This window comes from Lissotriton helveticus, chromosome 5_1 (genome assembly GCF_964261635.1).
Source record: "Lissotriton helveticus chromosome 5_1, aLisHel1.1, whole genome shotgun sequence".
In the NCBI taxonomy this organism is placed as follows: Eukaryota; Metazoa; Chordata; class Amphibia; order Caudata; family Salamandridae; genus Lissotriton; species Lissotriton helveticus.
This window is the reverse complement of record NC_136065.1, coordinates 468,761,649-468,768,323: the sequence shown is the minus strand read 5'-3', so window position 1 is coordinate 468,768,323 and position 6,675 is coordinate 468,761,649. Positions and strand designations below refer to the sequence as shown.

At 48.8% G+C, this 6,675-nt stretch overlaps 1 non-coding gene across 1 annotated transcript; it reads right to left on the bottom strand.

Moving 5' to 3' along the window:
* Positions 1 to 346: 346 nt before the first annotated feature.
* On the bottom strand, positions 347 to 453 carry LOC144756898 (U6 spliceosomal RNA). The gene has a single exon (XR_013595386.1). It is a non-coding gene; the product is annotated as a U6 spliceosomal RNA (small nuclear RNA).
* Positions 454 to 6,675: the final 6,222 nt, after the last annotated feature.

Genomic DNA, 6,675 nt, shown 5'->3' with positions numbered 1-6,675 from the left:
CTACCACCATGGTGAACACCCGGGGGGCGGACCGAAGACCAAAGGGGAGGACGCAGAATGGCCAGCGCAGAACCTCCAGGCAGAATCGCAGGAAATGCCGAACCGTCACAGCCACCGGGACGTGCAGACACGCATCCCTGAGGTCGAGCGTGGAGAACACCCAACCCGACAGGACAAACGGAAGAACCATCAGGAGGGCCTCCATCAAGAACGGGATCATCCGTACGAACAAGACCAGACCCCGTGCAACAAGGCCAGGTGGCGGGATCAGCGATAACGTCCCAAAGGGCGGTACAGTCAGGAACGCCGCGGACCAGACCCGGCACCCCTCAGGGACCATGTGTATACTTTAAAGGAACGCTCCACGAATTAGCGTGTCATCCTTGCGCAGGGGCCAAGCAAATCTTCTCTGTATCGTTCCAATTATAGTATATGTGCTGCCGAAGCGAGCACTGCAGAATCACCTCCAGCGAGACACCAAACAGACGGGCACCAGAGAAAGGCAGCCGCAAAGCCAAGGAACGCGGGGCCGCGTCCGACATCCAATCCCGAAGTAATAGGACACGGTGGGTAGCAACAGAGGAACCACAGGACACAGCAGAAGCCCACCATACAGGAACAAAGGTGATGGCCGACAGAAACACCACCAGGCGCTCCATAGACTCCAGCAACTCCGGACAACTGGCACCCTTCTGCATGGACGAAAACAGGGACTCGAAATCGGCCAGCAAAGACTGGGCAACGTACTCCCAATAAATGCCAGAACGAACAGCCAGATGAAAAGCGGCAGAAGACATCTGCGATGGGCACAGATTCTCAGGAAACCCCACGGCAATCCAAACATGGGAAAGGAAGACAGTCAAGAGCTCCCTGGAAATGGACAAGCCCCGCAGCGCAATTGCAGGAAGCGAAGACCCCCCAGATGCAACAGAGGAAGAAAATCCGAAGAAAGGCAGAAACCCCAACAGATTCCAAAAGGGCGACATGAAGCCGGTCCCAGTACATGATAGGAAAAGAAATCCAGAATGAGCAATAGGCGTCTAGGCGCTGGTGGGCGTCAGGAAGAGTAATCAAGCAATAGCCCAGAGTCACATGGCGCTGGAGCATCCCGCGGCCAGCGCCGGGGATCGAACCATGAACCTCGTGGACCGGAGTCAGGCGCCCAGGCCACTGCGCCACATGCCTCCCTCAAGCAACAGAAGAGCCCCAACAACAGAAAGAGACTCCAGAAGAAGGCGCCCAATCCAGGCATCAGCACACCTCCAGGCACGCACCACAGGAGAGGGGAGGGATCCCACCGGAAAAAAAAAAAAAAAAAAAAAAGGGAAGATGCAGGTACAGGAGAGGAATACCTTCCCTCATGACGGAGATTGCACACGACCAGCGCTCCAAGCTGAACCAAAAGAAAAAACAGTGGCCAAACATCCGGTGCAACTACCCCTGGAAAAACATTAGAGGGCAGGACGTAGCACAGTGTACAATTGTCGAATGCATCCATTCCAGTAAAAAAGGCTTCATCAAGGGACAATGCGGATGTGGGGCAGGCGAGCCACGAACCGTGAATCCCAGCACCAAAGTCGGCAGCGCCAACAGCAAGGCCACATCCACATCCACGGAAGAGCGCAGGCTTCGCATGGAAGAGGCCCCGGATGCAATCCCCGGCAGCTCCAGGAGTCTCCGCACAGGCACAAGGCTGAGGCTCAGGCTTCTGCAATGTCAAATCTTCAGAGCCACACAACCGAGAACAAACACGGAACAGGCATGGCACCGCCCATCGAGGAAATGGCCACAAGAACCGGAGCGCCCGGAGCCCACCCGGGCGCCCGCCCACACCAGCACCCGGCACACCGAACACTGCCGACGGGCGGAAAAGAGGGCAATGCGCATGCGTGCAAACCCAGGAGGACGCCGCCAAGACAGCCGGCAAAGCACCGCCGCCGGCCGCCCCAGTGCAGCAGGGAGAACAACTCGTCCTTCTTCGCAGGCACACTCAGGAGCCAACGCCAGGGCCCCCGCAAAACAAAGAGGCACTGACGAGAACGGGGAATCCAAAGGGGAGGAGCGCGCCCCACAACAGCCCAGCGCTCACAGCCCCAAACCCCTACCTGCACTCCAGGAACCAGGCAGGAAAGGACAACGAGTAGCAGGATATCCGGAAGATCCACAGCACATCCAGCAGCGGGAACAGAGACCAGGGCAGGAAACGAAACAGGAAGACCCAGGAAGCCAAGCAGCACAGGTCACCTGAGCCCAGGAGGAGAAAGGGAAGCCCAGCAGCCCCACTCCAAGGAATCCCACGACGGTCCATGGGAGCCCCCCCAGAGCCCAGCAGTGGAGGATCCACAGGACAAACGAAGCAGGTAAGCGCCCGGCACTCACCCCAGCGTCTCCCATCAAGTAAACCACCGACAGGAAACAAAACAGGATTTGCTTCTGGTGGTGAGGTGTGTTATATCACCTGACAGGAGGGTGGGTGGAGTCTAAAAGCGTTTCCTGTTTTGTTTCCTGTCGTGTGGAATACCTCATGTGTGATGACTGGGTCGAGGACGAGGGACGTAGAGGTAATGCTCCAATGGAGGGGCAGACACAAGAAGAGGAAAGAAAGCCATTGAATAAGAATCAAGCAAATAAGATCGACAAGAAAGCCGATCAATGATGAGCAATGGGCAGAATGAAAGCCCACTACGCTGAGGCGGAAATAGGCAAATATAAATGCAGGACTTAAGCCTGAACAATAAATCCTGAGGCAAATCTTTGAAACTTAACCCTTCACAGAAGAAAACATGCGTATATATTTAATACATATGTGTGTATATATAGGTATATATAAATATATATATTATTGTATGCAAATTACAAAGCAGACATAAGGCTGTGCGTGTGTGATTTTATACACTGTGGGACTACAGTTTTTGTGAACGATGCAGTGTTCTTCTACTCTGCAATTGCTGAGAAGTTAAAAAGTGGAACTTGCCAGATTCAGCAGAAATGGGCTACAACAGGAATTTGTGAAGGGGTGTTGCAGTGACTACACTATGGGTGAAGATCGTTTGTTCCTTTTTCTCCACCAGACAGAGGAGCGGAGTCACTTGAGGGGTAAAGGTATGAAGAGATGTGACAGAATGCAATGCTGCCATTGGAGTCTGTCACATCTTCTTCCAAACACTGTCCGCACACCTCTGCCCCCTCCACCCACCCACCCCACCAGTCCTCTCTGTCTGGTCGAGAAAAAGAAATAATCTTCACTCACAGTGTAGTCGCCGCAATACCTTTTTAAAAGTTCAAAAGCAATGGCAGAGTAGAAAAACACTGCACCATTCTCCTTGAACACTGCATTAGCACAGTGCATAAAAGCAGGTAAATACAAACACCGCCAGATGTAGAAAACACTTTGAGGCATATTTACAATAACTGGCGCATCCCTGCAAATCAGCAGGGATGCGCCAATTATTGTGCGCCACAGCTCCGCCATCGTGGGCACCATGGTGCAAAAACGGCACAGATGTGACGCATCTGTGCCGTAAAAGTGACACATTGCTGGAGTTACGTCGCAAGCGCGACGCAGCTCCAGAAATGCTCTGGGGGCCCTATCTAGTTAATGCTGCGTCAATCCTTACGCTTGCTTCAGGCAGGCGCAGAGTTTTGACACAGCATGGGCCTAAAAGTGACTTTTAGGAGGCGTTCCTGCGCCAGAACGCCCCCCCCTGCACAGGAACGCCTACATGTGTCGCAGGGCATTACAATGTGACGCATCTCCCAGATGCGTCACGTTGTAAGTACCCCCGCACCATGGAGCAGGATTTGCGCCGCCGCTGCATTACAAAAGTGATGCAACGGCGGCGTAAATGAGGCGCAAGGGGCTTGTAAATCTGCCCCTAAATCAGTAGCAAACGGCGTGGCAACACCCACAGCAAAACTCATGGAACGCCCCTTCCATACATTCCATGCATTGCCTTACTCCATATTTATAAGGCCCTGAAAAGGCACGCAGGATGGCTTTGTGCGGCTTTGTAAATATGCAGCAGCACTCTGTGCTTCTGGAGCATCACAAGAGTGATGCTCCGGTGGTGTAAAAGTGCTGAAGGGGCATTGCAAATATGCTGCTGAGTTTAGGTTTGAGTCCTGGCTTCTGAATCCTTTGTCTGGCACTCTTGGATTTGCAAAGTATTGTATTGTATTGCAGTATTTATATAGTGCTTACCACTCCTTTATGGAGCACCAAAGTGCTTGTCTTCATGGGTAGCATGCCACACCATGTAGGGTGTGTGGTTGGAAGGATGTTGTCTTTATTTTGATCCTATGTGGGAAGTGTTTCCAGGTCAGGCGTGATGACCACCGAGGTGCAGTTATCATGTTATGTGATGCACCGCGTAGTAGTGTGGTTGATGATGAAGTGTGAGAGACAGACAGGCAGATATATGGTTTTCAGTATGCTGGTAGCTTTGAACAGCTTCGCAGATCCTTTTATGCTATTTCTTATGATATAGCCCGCTTATCTGGTTACTGTACTGGGTGGACCAATGTGAGATTTTGTGTATATGTGTGGTTCTGGGATGGCATGGTTGGAGGGAGAGAGACGTGGAGAGATCCGTTGGCCATTTTTATTATAATCTCACATATGAGTGTCTTTATGAGATGTAAAGAAGTGGTCAGATTGTATAGATACTTTGGACCTGCAGGGATGGACTATAATAAAATCCTCCTAATTATCCAGCAACGTGTGACACATCTCTTCAGTTATTTCATGTCTTTCATTTGGTGATATTCGTATTTATGGCTGTACAGTGCTGGTGATGGGCAACCATCATAGCAGGTACGTCATGTGAATTTTATAGGTATCAGTTACAATTTGCTGCTGGCCTCTGCATATTATGGCCATAACTGTTATATAAGCAAGAACATAACTATATAATGGCACAGCAAACCATAGGCCAGCTCTTATTAGCTTACCTGCATTTTGAAATAGTTTGCTGGTTACGTTGTTTCCAATTCGTGAGTTGCAAGCTGAAGATTGTGCTTGGGGTTGTGACTGTTTTCTGGGCTCTGTTGCCAGGATTAAGGTGTTCAGTTATTTAGAAAATAGCCATGTTTTCAACTGTCTTCAGAAGTGTATATGCTCCTGGGTTCTTCTAATGGTGGCTGGTAGTGAGTTCCAGAGCTTGACGCCTTGTGCTGAGAATTTCTTATGGTAAGGTGATATAGTGATAAGTGGTGCAAGCTTTTGTACAGTGTTCTATGTGGTTTGTATTGCTGGAATTTTATTTATAGGTGTAGCAGTCCTTTACCTTAGGATGCCCTGTGGACAATGCAGTGACTTGAACATTGCCCTTCTAGATATAAGTTGCCAGTGGAGTGAATGCAGGACTGGGGTCATGTGTTCTCTTGGGTGAAGCGGGAGGAGAAGCCTTGCAGCAGCATTTTAGTTGAATTGCATTTTGCAAATGATGAATGCAGGTGTGCCAAGGTGTAGCCTGATGGCGTAGTCAAGTCTGGAGATTATGAGTGCTAGGATAACTTGCAGGTTATGCTGGTGTGCAAAGTATGGGAAATGCAAGGGGGGTTTTTCCTTGTGTAAAAGGCATTTTTGTGACGTTAATATGCGGTGTCAAGGATAAGTCCGAATCCATGTTTATCCTGGGTTTCTAACTTGTCTTGAAATTTTTGAAGGGGTTTCAAGTTCCAGGGGCCATATGGAGGTAGGCCGCAAGTCATAATCGCGGTCTTTGAGGTACTGAGCTTTAGATGGTTATTCATCATCCATGTGTTTATGGCACAGATGTAGTCATCAAGTTGTGAATTGTAAAAGTCATCAGGCTGTCCATTTTTAAAACGATTTGAGTGCCAGGGTGCATAGTTGTAACAGGTGAGGTTGTATGATATTATCAGATTTGGTGAGTGGGTTAGGTAGATGTTGAATAAAAGAGGGGATATGGCCCCTTGAGGAATGCCACAGTATTGTGTGTGAGGAGGTGATGTGAAAGGTTATAGGCACATTACACTTTGTCTGTCTGTGAAATAAGAGGCAATCGATTTTAGAGTATTTCTACAAATTCCAAGAACTTTGAGTCTCTTTAGTAGCGTGTGGTGGAGGATAGTGTCAAATGCAGCTGATACATCCAGATGATATAAGAGTTTTAGAGCTCAGGTGGAAATGGACCTAGTTCCACGGGCTTACTGAGTCAGCATCTGGCAACCTCGGCTGCACAGGTTGAGCGACAGATATCTTTAAAGATTTTTGGTGGTGCTGGGTCTGAATGTGATCCTGATGGTCTTGCTGCAATGATACTGAGGACATCTTTTTGTGATAGGGTATTAAAGGTAGGGATTGAAGGATGGTTATTGTTGTCTCTTTCTAAGGTGGATAGTCCAAATGTTGTTTTAGTGTTGTCTGCATTCTCCTTAAGAAAATGTTCACTCTTTTTTTATCTTTGGAATCAATTAATTTGAGTTTTTGTCACAGAAGTCTTGTTATAGAGGCATTTTTGTGTTTTGCCTCTCTGGGTTTGTAGTTCTGTTCCATTTTGGGTCAATAAGTTATGGCTCTCCTGAAATGCATTCTTGCTCGTCAAAAATGCTGGCATTGACAACTTAATACATGTATACCTCCTATACTTTATCAAAGGAGTTTTAATGCATTATTTAGGTGGAGAATATCTCCCATTATCAGTGAGGTCA